The sequence below is a fragment of the Macrobrachium nipponense genome, chromosome 8 (genome assembly GCF_015104395.2).
Source record: "Macrobrachium nipponense isolate FS-2020 chromosome 8, ASM1510439v2, whole genome shotgun sequence".
Lineage (NCBI taxonomy): Eukaryota > Metazoa > Arthropoda > Malacostraca > Decapoda > Palaemonidae > Macrobrachium > Macrobrachium nipponense.
The window spans coordinates 4,630,510-4,650,361 of record NC_087203.1 but is presented as its reverse complement, the minus strand read 5'-3'; positions in this window follow the sequence as shown (position 1 = coordinate 4,650,361).

Here is a 19,852-nt window from a genome sequence, read left to right as displayed (position 1 = left end):
GTGGGTGATACAAACTACATTTTGTAATGGGAAAGAGTTGAATTATTTTATTTTACAAGGGAAACTTGTAATCTGGTTTAAACGGTGTTTTTGGTATCTTTACATAGTTATTCTATTATAGAGAGGAGGTAGAATTTATCTTGGACCCGTAAGATAGAAGGGATATTCAACATTATATTTGATGGAGGTTAGCTGTATAAACACTACAGGGATTTTGCTGTATAAACATTATGGTGGGTTTTGATAGTATACTTATTCAGATATAGGATTAATAATGAGTGGTCAGTTAGCGATAAAAATTCTCCCAGTAAGTTTAATTAAAAGGGGTCAGTAGATAAAGACCATATTTATTTTAGTGAGGAATTTCAGCCTTTAATAATTGACTATGAGATGGGGTATGTTAGTTCATGACAGATTCGTGTGTTAAAGCAAGACTTTATTTTTTTTTAATATCATGTAGACTTGTCGAGGGGTCAGTTAGAGAATTCCCAAGCTCACACGAGTGGTGACAACGAAAAAAACTTAGGATCTACTGCGCCAGGTGTTGGATCTTCACACGGGCAACGAGGTCAGAGGTCGCCAATGCAGGGACGAGACATCGTCGATGGGTCATCTCAGGATAAAATTCTGGGAAAAGTCAGGAGTCTACAATACTTCTACGAGGCAGGTGCAAGAAGAACTTGCATGGAAGTCGCGGAATATTTCAAGTCGGCAACGAGGTGGCAGTTATGATTCCTTCATTGGAAGATGGCGAATCTACAGTTTAGCAGCGAGGGTGTTAGGATACACCTACAGAGGTCACAGACCCTTAATAATGGCTCAGGCAGAGTCGTTTCGAGATGGTTCATGGTGCTCAGCCGACGGATCTACAACTCATCGACAAAGGTGTTCATGAAACACTTACATGGGTACTATGAGGCGGTAAAATTTCCGCTTTCACTGGAGACAAATTTTTCTTCACCGAATGCTACACAATTCCAGTGATTGCCATCATAGTAGCAATTATGATGGTCACAATATGCGTTGTGGGAGCCATCAAATTTGTATGCAGCTGACGGGGTAGGAGGACCCCAGCAGCAGAAGTAGCTCTAAATCATGTGGCAAGTAAAGACATTATGAACTAGTATATACCAGTAGCTAATGTAGTGTGCGACAGGTGTGCACACATGTAGGTGGCCAAGCCATCTTAAGGCGCCGGTTAAACGTGAATGTGGATATAGATATTAAAATAAATGGGGTTGATAACCTTAGCTCTTGCCAGTTATAGACAGATGCAAAACAGTGGATTCCTCAAAATGCTGAGATGAGACAAATCGAAAACACACGGTTGAGGGATGATGAGATGCGAGTGCATTCCAAAGATATGAGGTAAACCACAAGGAAAGGTTACTTCACGATATTTCAGGTCACCAAATGTGTGCATTTGATAAAACGTGTACATGGGAAAATGGAAATGCACAGAATAGACTAGCATGCGTGCATTCGTGTGTTTAGTAGCATGCATGTACTGGTGCGTCTGTTAGTCAGTGTACATACGTACATTTGTAAGACAAAATAAGTGGAATAAAAAATCCCTAGCGAGGGGATTAAGGGGCATTACCTGATATTGATCGTGCATGGAAATATGCCATGGAGGAAGGTGTTAAGATCCGTCGGAAAAGGTAAAGTGAAAGACTTTGAAAGTTATACCTTTTATGTAGTGACATTGAGTTCAGTTTCTAGAGAAAAGGAAGTGCAATGCAACACTCATTTATCGACAAACTGTAACGTTTCATTGTTTGATAATTATATTCTCATTTTCATGTGGATTCGAAGTCTCCATTTAAGACTTGTGTTGACTTTTATTGATAAAGACTATGAATAGTCAAACAGAAATAGATAAGAGGGGGTACTTATTTTAATATGATTTCACTCATTTTATTCCATTTTCATGTTAGCCATTTTGGGAAATAAAAATCATATTTTTGTAATAGCTGGAGTTTGAATTCCCTTAGAGTTTTAATAATTGATTTTCAGCTAGCTATAGGGGCGGCATCCGAAGAGACGATGACACTCAGAGGTAAGATCGTTCCCAGTTAGGAGTTCTCTCCAATTATTTAAACGAGAGTCTGTTTGACTCTCGTAATATACATACACACACACACATATTTATATATATATATATATATATATATTATATAATATTATATTATATATATAATATATAATATATATATATATATAATTATATATATATATATATAGATATATATATATATATATATATATATATATATTATATGTAGAGAGAGAGAGAGAGAGAGAGAGAGAGCAGGACCGAAAGAAAACTCTGATATTTTCAAGATTTTATCACAAAGATAAATATCTACGTCTTTTGATTCTACCTTTACAATAATCAAATAAAACTAGAACACATCAGACCTTAATAAGAAAATCATCACTTAATCAATGGCCACATGGTCCTTATGGGATCCGTGGTGTTGAAAAAACTGTTGCTCGTTTTTCATGACGCATTCCCGCCCGTCCATCCATTTCTTGCTTTTTAATGTAAGGCTTATTACCATGTATCAGGCGATCTGGTGGCAAAAGCAGAATGTTTCTTTCTTGCCAGTTCGCATTTATCTGTCAGACAAGAAACTAGTTGCGAACATTGTACATGTTACATGCAGTATTTAGAATCATCACTCGAAAGTAAAGCTACCAAGGTCCTGGAAAATGCAGGCCAAATTATAACCTTGTTGTTGAGTCATATTGGGACGTTGACTAGCATAACACAGCCAACAACACGTTTACTCCTGCCCATGTTTAAAGGCGAAAAAAGCGAATTCGCCACATTCACTGAACTGTTTAATAAACCTGATATAGATGATGTTGCTAAGTATAAGTTAGGTTTATTAGGAGGAGAGCCGCTCAAGGTCGTTCATTCCTTGAGTGTAACAACTGCAAACTACCAAGTTGCCTGCAATTTGCTTGAGAAGTAATACGACAACCAACAGCAGACACTAGTCATTCTGCATAGAAGGTTAGCCGATCTTTTTGTCCCCAAGTGCAATTATGTTGACCTAAACAATTTCCGCATAGAACTAACTGTTTTAATTGAACAAATCAAATGTATGAAGGGATCCGAAGCAAATGCTAACTGTGCAACCACTTGCCTATTCTGCAACGGCAATCACACCGCATCTCATTGTGTAAAGTACTCTACCGTGGCAGCTAAAAAACATCAGTTAATTTTGAATAAGAAATGTTTCAACTGGCTAGCATCCGGTCACGCCAGTAGGCAATGTAACGTAAAACGTAATTGTAAGTTATGGGATGGACGACATCACAGTTTGATTTATGAGATAGACAATGTGCAACCCAGATCTGTTGTACCCACCAAGAACCCCAGTTATCAGTCCTCAAAAACATCACAAGTAGTCTCGCCGCCTGTGAAGAACCCAGGCACCATCCAAAGGGTAAGTCAAAGAATGCATCCAAAAGCCAAAGATGAGAAACAGTGGGTAACAGCAAAGGTGGTCAAGGATGAGCCTTCGATCGAGTTGCCGGCTGCCCTATTACCAACCACCACAGTTACCATGTATTCACCCGGTAAACCTTTTACCACCAGAGTATTTTTGGATACTGGTAGCCAAAGTAGTTTCATCTCAAGTTGGCTTGTAAAGGAATTGGGATTGCCAGTCATTAAACGCATTTCATTGAATATTGCACCATTCGGCTCGCAGATTGTGCAAGGCGAGTACGATGTCGTTTCATGTAGAATACATGTGGGTGCCAGAGTAATCCACATTAGACTCATGGTTCATGACAATGTAAATATTCCCATTCATAATGTTGGCCTTTCTATCATAAAAGTGCATTTGCAGTGCAAAGATTGCACTATGGCCGATGATAAAATTAATAGTGATCTTCTTACTAACGTTAATATCCTGGTTGGGCAGATTATTTTAGCTTGTTCATCCTCGGTATGGACAAGATTGATGGAGTGAGTTTGTTTGTGATGCATAACAGCCTAACGCCATATGTTCGCGTACCATAGTGGGCCCTGAAAGGGACAAACGCATCTGTTGTTCGCGCATTATGAGTATGTCGAGCCACCCCAGAGATCGACGTTGATATGTGGTGGAGATTGGATACTGTAGGCACCATTCCCCACGAATAGTTCACCAACTCAGAGCACGCTGCTATGAATAAAGTCCAGAGCAGCATTGTAAGTACTGAACGAGGGTACCAAGTAAGCTTACTGTTCTGCAGGCCAGAACGGCTAGATACAAATTATCGTATTGCATTTGCTCAATTGAACGCTTTAGAGACACAATTTGTGAAAGACCCTGAGTACCAAAGAGACTATGAGAATGTCCTTCAGACGTATCTTAATGCTGGGTTCATTTCTGAAGTAACTGATTCAAAGATTGAGGGATGTTACTTGCCCCACTTTGGGGTTAAGAAGCAGTCTCACGACTCCTTTATGTATTGTGTTCAACGCATCCTGTAAAGTCAAGGGAGAACTGTCATTAAATGATTGCCTTTATCCAGGTTCCAACTTAGTTGAAAGGCTATATGATTTGCTCCTTAAGTTCCAACGTGATCCACAGAGCATTGCTACATCCCGATGATACTACATATGCACGATTTTTGTGGTGACAAGAGCTGAAACGAGCGGCCATGAACGCCTTTAACGTTGCAGTTTTTTGGCATAACCAGTAGTCCTTATCTTTTGCAACAAGTGCTCAAAACCCATCTCTGTGAGCGGGGGTGGGAAGATATTAAATCCTTCTATGTCGATAATTATCTGCAGACATTTGTAGCCAGGGAACTAATGGAAAGAGATTATTGCCAGGTCAAATCTTTGCCAGACGAGGCCCACATGCCTTTGATGGGGTGGGCAAGTAATTGTAGGGAGTTTGATCAGCAGATTGGTTAAAAGGAACCCGATGAAGTCAATGTTTTGAGAATGAGTTGGAACAGAAGGGAAGATAAGTTGAGTTTAAGGCCTAAGAATGTCCAGAACTCTAGAAGTAGTTCCAATCATCTTACCAAATGCAAGCTACTGTCCCTTTTGGTAGCCAATTTTGACCCCTTAGGGCTATTCAGTCCCCTTTTTGTGCAGGGAAAAATTCTCCTTCAAGAATTGTGGGAAGCCAGGGTAGGCTGGGATGATGTGCTGTCAGATGATCACCAACTAGAAGCTAGCAACTACTTGCTGAATTTAACAATGTTCACACATGTAAATTTGAGAGGGGAATTGTGCATAAAGATAGTAAATTGCATCTGTTTACTGACGCGCCGAGCAAAGCTTATGGCGCTGTAGCCTATGTCAGACAGGGATCTGAACCATTAGTCTCTTAACTTCCAAAATGTGTCACGCCTTGCAAGCAAGAGAAAATGACAATTACAAAGTTAGAATTATTAGCATTGTCGTTTTAAAAAGTGCTGGAGGGGAAGCTACCTGAAATCTCTGCAAGAACGTCACGACCTGTGAGAGGTCCCCCAACTGCAATACATGTAGGGGACCTCGTGCTGGTGAAAGCAGACCAGTACAAACACAATCAATGGCACCTCAGCAGAATTCTCGAGCTTTATCCTGATGAAAAAGGAGTTGTCAGGTCCCTAAAAGTCCTGTTAGAGGGACAGGAACATCTGCATGCAACGCAACATATTGTCTTGCTTGAAAAGAACACCCATGACGATGAACGACTAGAAGTCCAGAGTGGAGAAAATGCAAGTAATGGTGAGCCAGAGATAGACATCAATGATGAAGTGAATCGACAGACTGATGAGCTCGATGAAAGTGGTCATGATGTGAATTGTGTTAGGAGTGAAATGAGTGAGACAGTATGTGATGCAGGTATCCGACTGAAAAGGAAGGCTGCAGAGGAACAGAGAAAAAGGATGTCGCAGTGGACAAGAGACGATCTGATTTAGTGTAGTGTATGTATTTGTTGAGGGTAAAGAGGTGAACTCTGAAAGTGTGTACAGTGGAAAAGAGTTTTGAAGGAGTTAGGGCTGAGACTCCGTTCTCTATACTCTGTTTTCTGCTGAGGTGTTGCATGCAAGCCGACACCGCGGTCCATGGTGAACTCAACATAACGACTTGTATATGTATCGATTTGTGAACTTTGTACATTTTGTAACTCTTGCATTGCACGGGAAGAGCTCCCACCATGTGAAACTCTTGTATAAGTGTTTTTTGGCCTCTGTGTTTCAACAACGAACCTTTGAACTTGTAGATAGTAACAATCTTTTGATATAAGTCATCCTTTGTTACTATTCTTGCCTTAATTGGCTGGTCTCGTGACATATATTTCCATCATTTAAGATTGCTACATGACTTAACACGACTGTATCAGTATGTTATTTGATTTCTTGTCATTGATGATGGCCTGAGTATACTCTGTGACGAGCACTGAATGAGTTGCATTTATCATTGACCGAGTTATGCTTGAGTATTGATATTGAATATTTTTTTGTGATGTAATCCTGCCCATCCATCCATTTCCCTCTTTTTAATATAAGGCGTATTGCCAAGCATCAGGCGATCTGGCGGCAAAAGCAGAATGGTTCTTTCTTGTCAGTTTGCTTTTAACATTTCTCACCTTGTCCCCCCCATGGATTAATGACCGAATTCTTGTTGTTATGTAACTTATCTAAGAAACAGAAGAATGCTTTCTTTTTGAGGATAAAAAATTACCAGTAAATTGACTAACCCGATCTGTCCGGGTATGAAAGGCAAGTGCACACACCGCACGTCCTCTTTCTTCTAAGTAACTTAGTTCAGTCAGTAGCTCTTCCAGGCCGTGTACGTGGTGCATGCACGAGACATATCCATGATGGGAGTTGCGAGCAACGCCATTATTATGTGCAGTAAGTGATCATTCTTTCCTTAGGCCATCATTGGGCTAATTGATTTAAACCTTCGCTGTCATTGTTTAATAAACTTTTGGGAATGTGTCCCTAGCTGTTTTGATGAAAGTGTGATTCAATTTAAGTGTTTTTTTCCATTATTTGAGTTATCATGTGACCACATTGAATTCCAGTTAAATTTGGGGTGCTGTGTCACCTAAATTCATGCATGACTGTTTTGTTTCTCTGTGGACGTTCATAAATTCTAGTTTTGTAATAAAATTGTTAATGTCTTCCGTGTTTACCATTTGAGTTGTCCTTGTGCATGGGCTATCAAGCCTCCCTCCATCTGGCACAAACCTGAAGCAATAACATTTGCGACACGTGGTCCAGTTAAATTTCAATAAACTACAAAATATGAACTCTGTTCACGACACTTCTCGTAAGCTTGACATAATGGACGAACAGTTCACAACTTCAGAAAATGAAGCGATGGAGAAAGTAAAACAAAGTGCAATGAAAACTGAACAGGATTATCGTGTAAGTTTGCCATTCCATGGGTCGGGACGTCCAATCAACAACTACATAAACGACACTGCTCGAATGACAGTTTGAAAGAGACCTTAAGTATAAAGCCACCTACCAGAACGTCCTTCAGATATTCAGACGTATCTGGAAACAGGCTTCATTGAAGAAGTTCATAATGCACCGATAGAAGGGTATTACATGCCTCATTTCGGAGTCAAAAAGCAAAGCTTGACCACTCCTCTCTGCATAGTCTTTAATGCATCTTCCAAGACCAAAGGCGAATTGTCATTAAATAATTACTTGAAGCCGTGTCCTAATATGGTTGAGATGCTCTGTGATTTATTATTAAAGTTTAGAAGACACCTTCACGCAATAACATCAGATATATCTAAGGCATGCCACCATTGTTTTGCTCAATCCCTCACGTTTTCTTTTTTTCTTTGGCGCAAGACGTTGACACAAACAGCTATCTGCCTTCAGGGTTGTGGTCTTTGGTATCGCTACTAGCCCTTACCTACTACAGCAAGTCCTTAGAATGCATCTTAAGAGGAAGGGGTGGGAAGAGCTGATCAGATTGTTCTATGTAGATAACTATTTGTAAACCTATGACACCGAAGAAGAGATAAAAAGTAAAGCCGTTGCTAGATGAAGCTCACATGCCGTTGACAGGGAGGGCGAGCAATAATTCAAAATTTGATGCACAGATTGGGGGAAATGAGTCTGCACAGATTTCAGTTTTGTGCATGATTTGGGACAGGCAAGTTTGAAGTCATGTAAGGGGATAATTGGGGGTGGTGGTAACAATAGCCTTATGATACATAAATTACTGTTGTTACTCATATCCAACTTTGATCCTTTGGGACTACTCAGTCCAGTTTTCGTTAGAGGTAAGATATTTCTGCAGGATTTGTGGGAAGCAGAAATAGGATGGGATGATGTGCTGGATAGGGAACAACAGGACCAGGCAAATAAGATCTTGGCAGAATTTAGGTGCATTCATGCACTGAAATTAGAATTGCATATATTTACTGATGCATCTAGCAAAATGTATGGTGTAGTGGCTTACATAAAAGGGAAAGAAGGACAGGCTAATATTATTATGTAAAAAATGAGAGTAATACCGAGAAAACAGGTTAATTTAATCATACCTAAGCCAGAATTGTTAACTCTATTGTTAGGGTTTAGATTGGGGAAAATCTGAAGAATCTTTTGGATTTTCATAGCATCACCATTTGGACAGGCCTGGGTGGTGAGCAGGGAGGGAAATAAGAATACTTTAATTTCCAAGCGGGTGGGAGAAATTAACTTTATCCACCAGGAATGTAACGTTGGAATCAGATATGTGAACACCAGCAGTAACCAGGCCATAATCCTAATCAGAGGTTCCATGCTGAAGGAACCAAGCAACAATCTTTTGTAGCACAAAAGACCAGCCTTTCTTTACTGGACAGGCCAAGCTGAACCACTATTGAGCACTGATGAATCATTGAGCCAGAACAACATTTACATTATCGCAGCCCTCCATGAGTTAAGAGTAGGAAAGCTGTCTCTGCCTGCCGAACTATGGGATCTAAGGGGGAGTAATGTTGACATTGTGTTCTTAGTTAAGTTGATGAGAAATGTGTTGAGACTTGGATGGCACAAAGCAGATCCATTTGCAAAACTTGTATACATGGATCAATGGCACCATTTGCCTACAGTGTGTGACCACTTAGAGAATGGGGTCAGAGCACCCACTCATATTACCAATTTCATTAGTCAGTTGGGGCTAGTCATATGAGATGGAGTAGTATACACCTGCAGTAGATTAAGAAATATTGTTGGATCTAAAGACAAAATTATAGTTATTGTTACTTTTTAAAGGAAGGTTTGTTCAGTCATACCTCAGACACCCTCTTACCACCAATATGCATTGTGGAGTCAATGAATTAATTACTGTTTTCCAGAAGGAATGGTGGAGCCCAGGGTTGCAGACCATAGCCAAAGGTGTGGTAGGAGGGTGCCGAGCTTGTATTTTAGCCTTCAGACCTCTTCTCACCCATCTACCACTTCCTCCCCTCCTGAGTGATCAACCATGACTCGGGCGCCCGTTCTCCAATGTTGGGGTCGACCACACTGGCCCAATACGAGTTGAAGGGGGAATGGGGTACCTCCTCATCATCATCTACATGGCAAGCCGTTCAGTGTACTTGGTTTTCTGCAATGACTTAGATGAGGACACGTTTGTGCTGTTGCTCAGGAGATTTGTCACCACACATGGGGCACCCACCCAGGTTAATAGTAATAATGCCATGATCTTCCATGCTGCCAGCACCTTCTTGAGCGATGTGTATGACAAGGACATCACACAATGCATGTTCCAAGAGAGGGGGATCAATTGAACATTCCAAACCCATCAGTCTCCCTGGAAGGAAGGCTTCTTTGAGAGGCTGATTGGGGTGGTGAAGCACACCCTGAAAACCACCTTGCAACACAATGTATTCCACGAGGAACTTCGCACTCTTGTCAAGGAGGCTGAAGCAGTGGTCAACAATCACCCACTGATGTACGAGGAAGACACGAGAGAGGACGAAGTCCTCATGCCCTCCCACCTGGTCCGAGGTGATCTGATGCGTCTGTTGCCAGCAGTTGTTCCACATGAGATGCACCAGACCCTGACCACTAAGCAATGATGTCACCAGCACTTCCGCCTCACTGAAACGGTTGAACGCTTGGATACCTGAGGTCGCTTCAAGGTGGAACAGCCAAAGTGCAAGCAATGCCCTGGGTAAAATCATTGCTGTTTACCCTGATGAACAAGGGGTTGTGAGATACTAAAAGCCAAAGGTTCTCTTCAAGGGCAAAGAGCACCTGAAGGCAGTCGAGTTCATGGAGCCAATGGAGGTAAACACCCATGATGACAAAGGAAAAATGACTGGAGAAGGACTCGAGAACGAGAGCGACCTGGAGGGAAACGAATGGTACGCATTAGACAGTAGTGTGGAAAGTGTGACTCAAGAACTGAAAGACTCGAGATGAATGAGACAGAGACAGAAAATGTTTGAGACGGTCCGAGTGAAGCAGTGGACAGTGAGAACGTGAGATCGAAAAGAAGGTCTGCAATTGACTGGAGACAGAAAAAGTAGTCGTGGGTAAAGGACAGAGTAGTGAAATGTGCTTTGTTATTGATTTTAGAGGTGAACTCCAAAAGAGTGGTCGCTAAAAAGAGACCTGAAGGTTTAGGGATAGTTTGTAAGTTTTGTGTGTCATGCATTCAACAGGGGTAGACGGCAGACATAATATTGGAACTGTGTACATGTACTGATGTATTTCTTTGCGAATTTTTCTTATATGTTATTTTGTAGCTCTGGATAAGACATTATCCCTCACGTCTCCGAATGGAGCATTATGTTGGCTATCTGAAGTGACATTATGCGATGTATATGTCTCTATGAGCATTGGCGATTTTATGTTCTATATTTTTTGCACAAAGAATCTTTTGCTGTTGCTATCATTGAATTACCTCGCCTTGATGACAGAACTGCACCAATCATTCAGATGAACACTCATTTTTCCACTTACTGTATTGTAATCTTGTGCCTTTATATGAGGCTCGTAGCAGAGCCCTCAGCCATTCTTCATTCATGATTCCCGAGGTGAACATTGCTTTTTTTTTTATCCATAACATGCTGATTCTTGCATGATTTATGCCAGCATATATTTGATTGATATATCGTCTTATTACATGATTTTGAGTATTGTGCGTTGATTTATGATATTTTACTGTAGCATGATTTTCAACTTTGCCCTGACTCAATTGCTGATGCGTTATCCTATTGCACGATTTTTTAATATTGCAATTTTTGCTTGCTGATTTTGAACATTGCCCCTTCATATTGATGTGTTGTTTCTCACTGGATTTTAATTATTGCATTTTTTATTGAATATTGCTTTAAGTTAAGTATATCTTAGTTTTACCAGACCACTGAGCTGATTAACAGCTCTCCTAGGGCTGGCCCTAAGGATTAGATACTTTTACGTGGCTAGGAGCCAATTGGTTACCTAGCAACGGGACCTACAGCTTATTGTGGAATCCGAACCACATTATCCCGAGAAATGAATTTCTTTCACCAGAAATAAATTCCTCTGGTTCCGCGTTGTCTGAGCCGAGAATCGAACTTCGGACCACAAGATTGGTAGCCGAGTGCGAAATCCACTCGTTCAACAAGGAACTTGAATATTGCTATAATTCACGAGTTTGAACATTGCATTCTTTGTGAAAGTGTTGTCTTATTTCTTGATTTATGCATTTTGCATGTCTTGTACTACTCTGTGAACAAATTGAGCGATCACTCTGCTTGGATATGTGCTGTTGTTGTGAGCTAGACTCGGGTTGCAGCGCTGCGAATGAGCCTAGGCCATGACTAGGAAGATCCAATCGTCCTGCCTCACCTGTCTAGGCCTTCTCTTCTGCTTCTCCCGTCCTTTAGGGGGTAGAGGATGTCGTGAAAAAATGTGTGTACTATTTCCTCTCGACTTAAATCTACTGCGGTCCCAAACCTGAAGTCAGGAAGAGGAAAGCGACCAGCAAAACACAATGGTTCTTTCTCATATGTATTGTCTTTATGTGTGTTTTTCAAGTCTAACTTTGACAGTCATGGGAACCTCTTGCATACTTCATTTAATCATGTATTTTGTGCCAGATCTATAACATTAATGAGTGATTGTGTAATGTATGAGCTGCAAAATTGCCTAACTGATCACAGCATATAGCATCAGGCACAAAGATGTTTCTCCCTTTCCTTCCAGTCCGCACTAGAGGAAAGATGCGTTTTTTATAGTTCCCGCGCTCCTGGCTAAATCATTGTTACCATGGATGAGGGGTTAAAGACATAAGAGTATGACTGCAACGTTCCCAGAATGTCAAACATCCACCAGCTGCGTTTAATGATCACTGTAATGATGGAAATCCTTCATTTAAAGATAATGGCAATACCCTTGATAATTGGTGGACTGGAATAACAAATTGGTTTTCATCTTATCAATAACCACTCGAAGTTGAGGTTTTCTATGATCGAGTGTGTGTAACTAAGTTCCTAGCTACAGATCTGCTGAAGAGGAAAATTGAAAACAGGAAAGAATTTATAAAATATTTATGGCATAAAAAAAAACTACCAAACACAAAGGAGGAATAAAATGAGCAAGGAATCCGTTTCAAAGGCAAATCACGCTTACTACTACTACTAAATTCAAATTGCAGTTTGCACTATTCGACACGTAAGCCGATGCCAAAAGGGAAACAGGTATGGCTCCCCTCTTTTTCGTTTGCAATCCTACATTCTTCAGTTGTATAAGAGGTATGTATGTACTTGTCTTAGTTTATAACAAAACATTTACTAGTGTTCTTTCATATTTTTGTCTTGATGTAACAGCAAATAAGCAATGACTTTTATGGTATTGTTACATACCTAAGTTACACCACGTTGATGTTGCATGTGGTTGCAAGTGCCACCAACCATAGGCTAAGATGTATGATATTCTTCCATAAGTTTATGAAAATGTCAATTCTTGAGTTAAATGTCACCTGTTATGTACGCAAGACCAGGCTAACTGTAGCCTAGTGTCAAGTTAGGCATTAGCTAGTAGCTACAATAAAGGCTAGGCTAAGGATAGTACAATATAGACTAGGCTGAAGACTGCATACTGTTTGGTATTCGCAGTAATATATTGGAATGTTTTGGAAAAATTTTACTGATTTCCTTTAGGTATATTTTATATATATATATATATATATATATATATATATATATATATATATATATATATATATATACACACACACACACACACACACACACACATATATATATATATATATATATATATATATATATATATTAGACAAAAAAAACCACTGAGATGATCTGATTGCAGTAAACCTGTCGGATAATGAAGTAGCTGGACCTGTCAGATAATGATTTTTGAATGTTGATTACCCATGTATAAAAATAAATTAACTCAAATCCTATGTATTTTTTAATCCAATTTATAATCTTGCACCTTTACCTACATGAATGTTGCATGAATATCTCATGAACATTGCACTTTTGCAATGTTTTACGAATGTTGCATGAACTACTTGCAATGTTGCGGCAACTTTCCTGGGAGTCGACAAACTGACGTTGCTGCAACGTACAAACCAATTTTTACTGCAATATAAATGCAACATGGCTACAACATTCCAGCAACGTCCATTTGTTAGCTGTGTTCACTCTGAATACGCTGGTACTTTCAGATTTTAGATGCATTTGAAATGTAAAGAGAAAATTAAGAATATGTCTTATTATGTTGCATCCGTCAGTGACTCAAGTTTGACGGTATTGCCAGAGAACGTGATCTGCAAGTCATCGTTGCGTTCATCTGGTATCGTTAGAGCAGATCTAGGCGGGCCGCGGAGAATTCAGTCCAGCATCTTAAAGAAGGTGAACTCTGTGGACTATAGTAGATTCATATCAACCGTGCATTTGATGTCTAGGCCAGTCCCTTACATCGCTCCTGATTGGCTGTTGATAAGCCGATCACAGGGCTGGAGACTCAGTCTCTCTCAAGAGTTCACATAGGCAGAATGCATGTTGCACCTCCTTAGAGATACATCTCTCAAAAGTATCCCTCAGGAGAAGTGGAACATACATCCTATCTATGTGAACTCTCGAGAGAGACTGAGAGTTTCCAGCCTTGTGATTGGCTTATCAACAGCCAATCAGGAGCGTCGTAAGGGACTGGCCTAGACATCAGATGCACAGTTGATGTGAATCTATTATACCAGTAGAGAAAATATAGGGTTTAATCCTAAAAAAAATGATAGAAAAGTTTTTTTTGACTGTTTTTGGTTCTGTTTGATGTGGAGAATAACATACTAAAAATCTACCAAAGTCAAAGCACTGGAAAGTTGTCAAATCCATGATGGCTGCCAGTACATTAAAATGCAATTGGCGTCCTTAATATTTGCCAGAGAATGATGAATATGATGGCTATACCTAGGTTTTGGGTGGCAAGAAATACAATGGAGACTGTGAAATTATCTTTTAATCATCACATCATGAAATCCAAGATGGCGTCGAGGATGGCCAACAATACATTTAAATGCCTTCAACTTCCCTATTGTTTGCCATAGGATGGTATACATGATGTCTATGTCTAGGTTTTGAGGGTCAAGGAATGCAATGGAAGTAGTAAAATTGTCATTTGATTATCATAACATCATGAAATCCAAGATGGTATCTAAAGTGGTCCACGACATACAAAAATTATCTTTGAATGAAAAAGAATCAAAATTCCCATAAGCGATATATAATTTGCCCTAGTCTATATATAATTTAAGAATGCCTCACTCAGAATCAAGCTATTTGTTTTATTAGTACCTCAACATTCACTATCACAAAAACTCCTATTGTTCATTAAAATAAATACATTTGTCAAATAAGGTATATTACTCCTGCTGCTCATCATCCTCCTCTTTAATTAATGTAACCTGTTTGTACGGATTGTCACATGATTGTAACTGGTATTGTCCAAATGCAGGTGTACATGGTAACCCACACACTCTGCACCTACATCGTGGTGTTCCACAGGCAGTTTTGCAATTGAATGAATCATCTTTAAAAGCTTGTCTGGGGCAGCACTCATATCTGACATAACTCGTGTCAATTGACTGTCCAGTAACTTCCAACCTCAGTTTAATACATCCATGTCACTCTCTTTCCCACTCCATACCATTATCTGGTAGTATACTTAAGGGAGTGAAATTTGATGGAAGATACAGTTGGGGGTAGACGTTTTGGTGATACAATTTTCTTGTACATGGTACTAAGGTGCGAAGATGCCAGCGACTCGACACCATTCCTGCCAAACCGGAAAACCATCGCCCGGGTTCCAGTGTCTTCAATCAGTTTTTTCTTAGTGGGGTGAGGAACTGATCAGCATAGGATCTTACTACAGAATTAACTTTCACAAACTTTTGAAAGATAACCATTTTTCCAACACCAAAGATGCGAGATGTACTATCACATCCAGAAAAGGCACGAATGAAAAGCAACTGGGAGCATAATTCATCTCCAAGGGTTCACTTAAGATTGTTGATATGAAACACTGTTGTAACAGTCGACTTACCTGACTGGAAATAAAGGTCCTTACCCTCAGGCTGTGCGTAATAAAGGAGCAGAATTAAGAGGTCAGTTTCCTCCCTTACCAAAGTAGTGGCATAGTAATGGGATGTTTCAACTGCAGCCTTAGTAATGTTTATGTCAGCATCACCAGGTGAGTTGATGACTTGTCATCGTCCTTTCCTTAGTTCACCACTGATCAGATCAATTAGGCCTTGCTTGTTGCTATTCCTTAACAAAAAAGCCCTTTTTGCCAACAAACGCTGTCTTGGCAGTGAGGATGACCACAAGGTGAACTTTCTGCTCTAAACACCATTGGTGAGTGTTGTCTTAGATTTTCGGATCTCCATCTTATCCATCAAAAACTACTGTTGCCTTCCCATAATGTTTAATATTGAAATCTGCATACAATTTATCTATTGCACTGTAACTGCTGCCCCTTTTTCATGGAACTCAATGTAATAAAGACCCTCCTTCATGGACATAATGCTCAGTCTGAGGAATTGATTCATTTGGAACTTCACCAGCATCTTTCAAATAGTCAAAGATGGCATGAGCTAGCTGTGGTTTATCTGGCTTTTGGAACATATTTCATATCTCAAAAAAGAGCTGGAGGAATGGGCTAAGCTCGTATCCTAAAAAATCCTCCAATGATAGATTACCTGTTTTTGCCACTACCAAAAGCCTCTGATATGAGTGCAGGGTCTATACTTTTATCTTTCTGCTTAAACGAGTATGTGAAAGTAGGCTGTCCAATCATATTTTCAATGATTATCCTTCCAATGGATTCTGATTTGTGAACACTCATGTATGGATTCGCTGCTACATTGCCTTTCATTCTCAGCAGTGATGGGAGCTGACATTGTCCACAATAATCTCTACTCTTCTGTCATTCCACTTCCTCGTGTCAGTCACCAGAGGTTTTTAGTGACCTCATTAAAGTCTTTTCAATAATAAGGCCGGGCCCACATTGAGACACAGGGCAGAGCAGGGCACCATAGGTGTGGTGCGCACATTGAGAAGCAGTCTGTCGTCCTCTGCAGGTCCTGTGATCATGCCTGCCGCTTATGATTACCTGAGAAACCTCAGCTCAGAATCTGTCTCGCAAAATGAATTCGAGAAAACTTTGTTATTATTATTATTATTGTTATTATTATGTAATAATAATAATAAAAATACCTTTATTCCACAGTGTTACAGTGGGTATTCTTACAATGTGCATTTGTAGGGGAAAGAGATCACAGTGTAGGAGTGAGTACATGGCCATGGTGCATTTGGTTTAACATCTGAATTGAGTGATGCAAGATTTAAGAATTATTTCAGATTAAGTAAAGAACAATTTGATGAGGTGCATAACATGATGTAAAGTGACATATCATCTGAAGATTGCAATGCCCAAAAACCAATTGGGAGTAGAGAAAAACTGGCTGCGTTTTTAAGGTCAGCCTCATTTTCCTTCATGTCTGTCTTTCTGCAATATAGGAATGGAGGAAAAAATCCACTGATGAACAATTCCCTTTTCTTTTGACCTGCAATACTGCCTCCATAATGTCATTATAATGATAATCGTAAAAAGGAAAAATAACAGGGAAAACAGTGCTGATAAGCACTCAGGTTTTTCCGAAAGATTCATCAGAAATTAACAAAATCATCAGACATAATTATGACTTTCACATCAAATAATAATTTGGTGGAAAATCAGGGGATGTGTCCTGATACTGTTCTGAAAGCACAGGGAGAGAATGTGATATGTCAGCAGTAGATGCATCAGTAGGTGTACATGCACGAGGAGTAGGACCATAGGATGAGTGGGAGGATTGGCTTTGGGGACAGAAGACATGCCGAGCAAGGTTTCTTCAGCGTCTGGAACTATGCGAAATACATCCCGTTTTATCTTATGCTGAAAGGCTATTTTCTATCAAGTGCTCTCTGTTAACTCTCTCTTCATGATTTATTAAGATCGATTCCTTGAGCAGAGTAGTAACATCATTCTGATTTTTCTTTACTTCCCTTGCATGAGCTGTAGGGTCAACCATCATCTAATTCATCGTCGAGTCTGGGATTTTAACGTGAAGCAGTGATGAGATCTGGGTCCCCTTCTTCGACCGAACTACTATCATCAAATGTCCATACGCTCTCGTTGTCAGTCAGAGGATGATATCATGTGGATTACTGAGCGAGTTACTTCCTGTGCCGCATGTGCACAGAAAACTGCGTTTCAAACACTGGGTGGCGCAGGCCGAAGCAGGTCTGCCCCTGCACTGTGCTGTGCTGCTTGACTATGTGCGTGCTTCCATTTAAAATAGTGAAATGCAGTTTTCTGCCCTGCTCTGTGCTGCGTTGCCTGTGTCGCCTGCGTCTCAATGTGCGCCCGGCCTAAGATCAGAACTCGAGCCTGCCTAGTACCAATCACTATGACGAATTACATGAGGACCGTTGGAGAATTTGTGAAACTTGTCTGAGTGAGTGTTCTCCAGTTGTGCCATCTCCTGAACATAGAAATGTGGAGACTTGAGATAATTGTAGTGGCCAGCTGCGGCAAATACTGGGAGAGACACAGAATCTGCTTTTAAATACAATAACCAAGACCCAGTACCAACTGCCATGATCAACGTTCTTGCAATTGTCAACATCTTCTGATAGTTAAGCCACAGACGACTTGTCTTTGACCTATCACCAAGTTCTGTCTTGCGTTTGTCTAATCCCAGCTTGATTTACTCCATTATATCTGATGTTTCAACACTTTCCAATGATATCTGACCCGACAACAATGACAAGTACATATCCTCACACTTAGCTACTAGTGATGTGAACTCTCAACTGTTACCAACTAAATCTGAAACAATCATGTAGCCCAGAGATTTTTCTAAAAGCAGGTGGCCATGGATAGCTCTTTGCACAGATTTCCCTGTCATCATAGGTTCTACTGAGTTGTCACCATATACCAACTGTAAACTTTCTTTCAGCCCTGTACCATTCATGGAAGATCCAATTGCGCCCAGGAAGTTCGTAAGCCTATGAAAGAAACCCAACAAGAGAATTATATCTTTCAAGTGGCTGTTCTGAGGTGCATCAAGAATCATCTCCCTTGCTTTCCAGTACAGGGACTGGTCAAATGTTATTATTGGTGTAATGCCATACGTTACTGCTTGCTTATGAATGAATTCCAGTGTAGACAAAATAAAGCTCTTGTCACTTGAGTACAAGTCAGTCATGGGCAGATACATAATAGAAGATTGACCTAGGTGGTCATATCCCTGATGAATAATGTGCATCATACCCGACAAGTTTGGAGTTTCCTGTTTAAAGTTTAAAGGAAGTTCCCATAGGATATCTACAATTTGATCACATTTTGTGGTTTCCAGAATTTTTTCCAACACTTTGATGTTTGATGTCAGTGGCACTCATGTTCAAACCTGAGAAGGGATGTAGAATTATTACACAATTATTTTGATCTGACATCATACACAGTCATTGATTTCACCATATCCATCTCATTCCTTGATACACAAAACCTAGGTAGAGACATCACATTCACCATTCCAGGGCAAACAATAAGGAAGTTGGTGGTCATCTTAGATGCCATCTTGGATTCCATGATGTTCTGATGATTAAATGACAGTTTCACTGTTTCCATTGCATTCCTTCTTCTCCAAAACTTAGGTACAGACATCATGTTTTTTATTATAGGCAAATAATAAGGAAATTAATGGCCTTTTAATGTACTGGCGGACATCTTGAACGCCATCTTGGATTTGACAACTTTCTGGTACCTTGACTTTGGTAAATTTTTAGTATGTTATTCTCCACATCAAATAGAACCAAAAATAGTTGACAAACCGTTCTAGCAATTTTTTGGGGGTAGGGTGGGAATTTTCCATAATTTTACCCCACAAGACAGACTTCGCACTCTTCTACTCAGCCTAAGCATTAATCTTTTATTATTATTATTATTATTATTAAGATTTTATTACAAATATCAATTAATTTTATACAAAACTTTTCATAATTATATCAACAATATAATATACTAATTAGGTACATCAATTATATGAATTTAAATATTATTCACATACTTACTTGTGAAAAGTTTTTCAAGTTCATATGCATTTGATAATACCCATTTTGTGTGCTTTATTTTACATTTTAATATTGAAATTATTTGACTTTGTAACACCTCTTCTCTGCTATACCACAAACAATTTACATACTCATTAATAAATATACTTAATGTATTTTTCTTCTTTTCTTTATAATCCAAATCCAACATCAATTTTATTGGATACTGAACTTTTATATCACATACCTCTTCAATCAAATTCTGGAACCACTTCCAATTT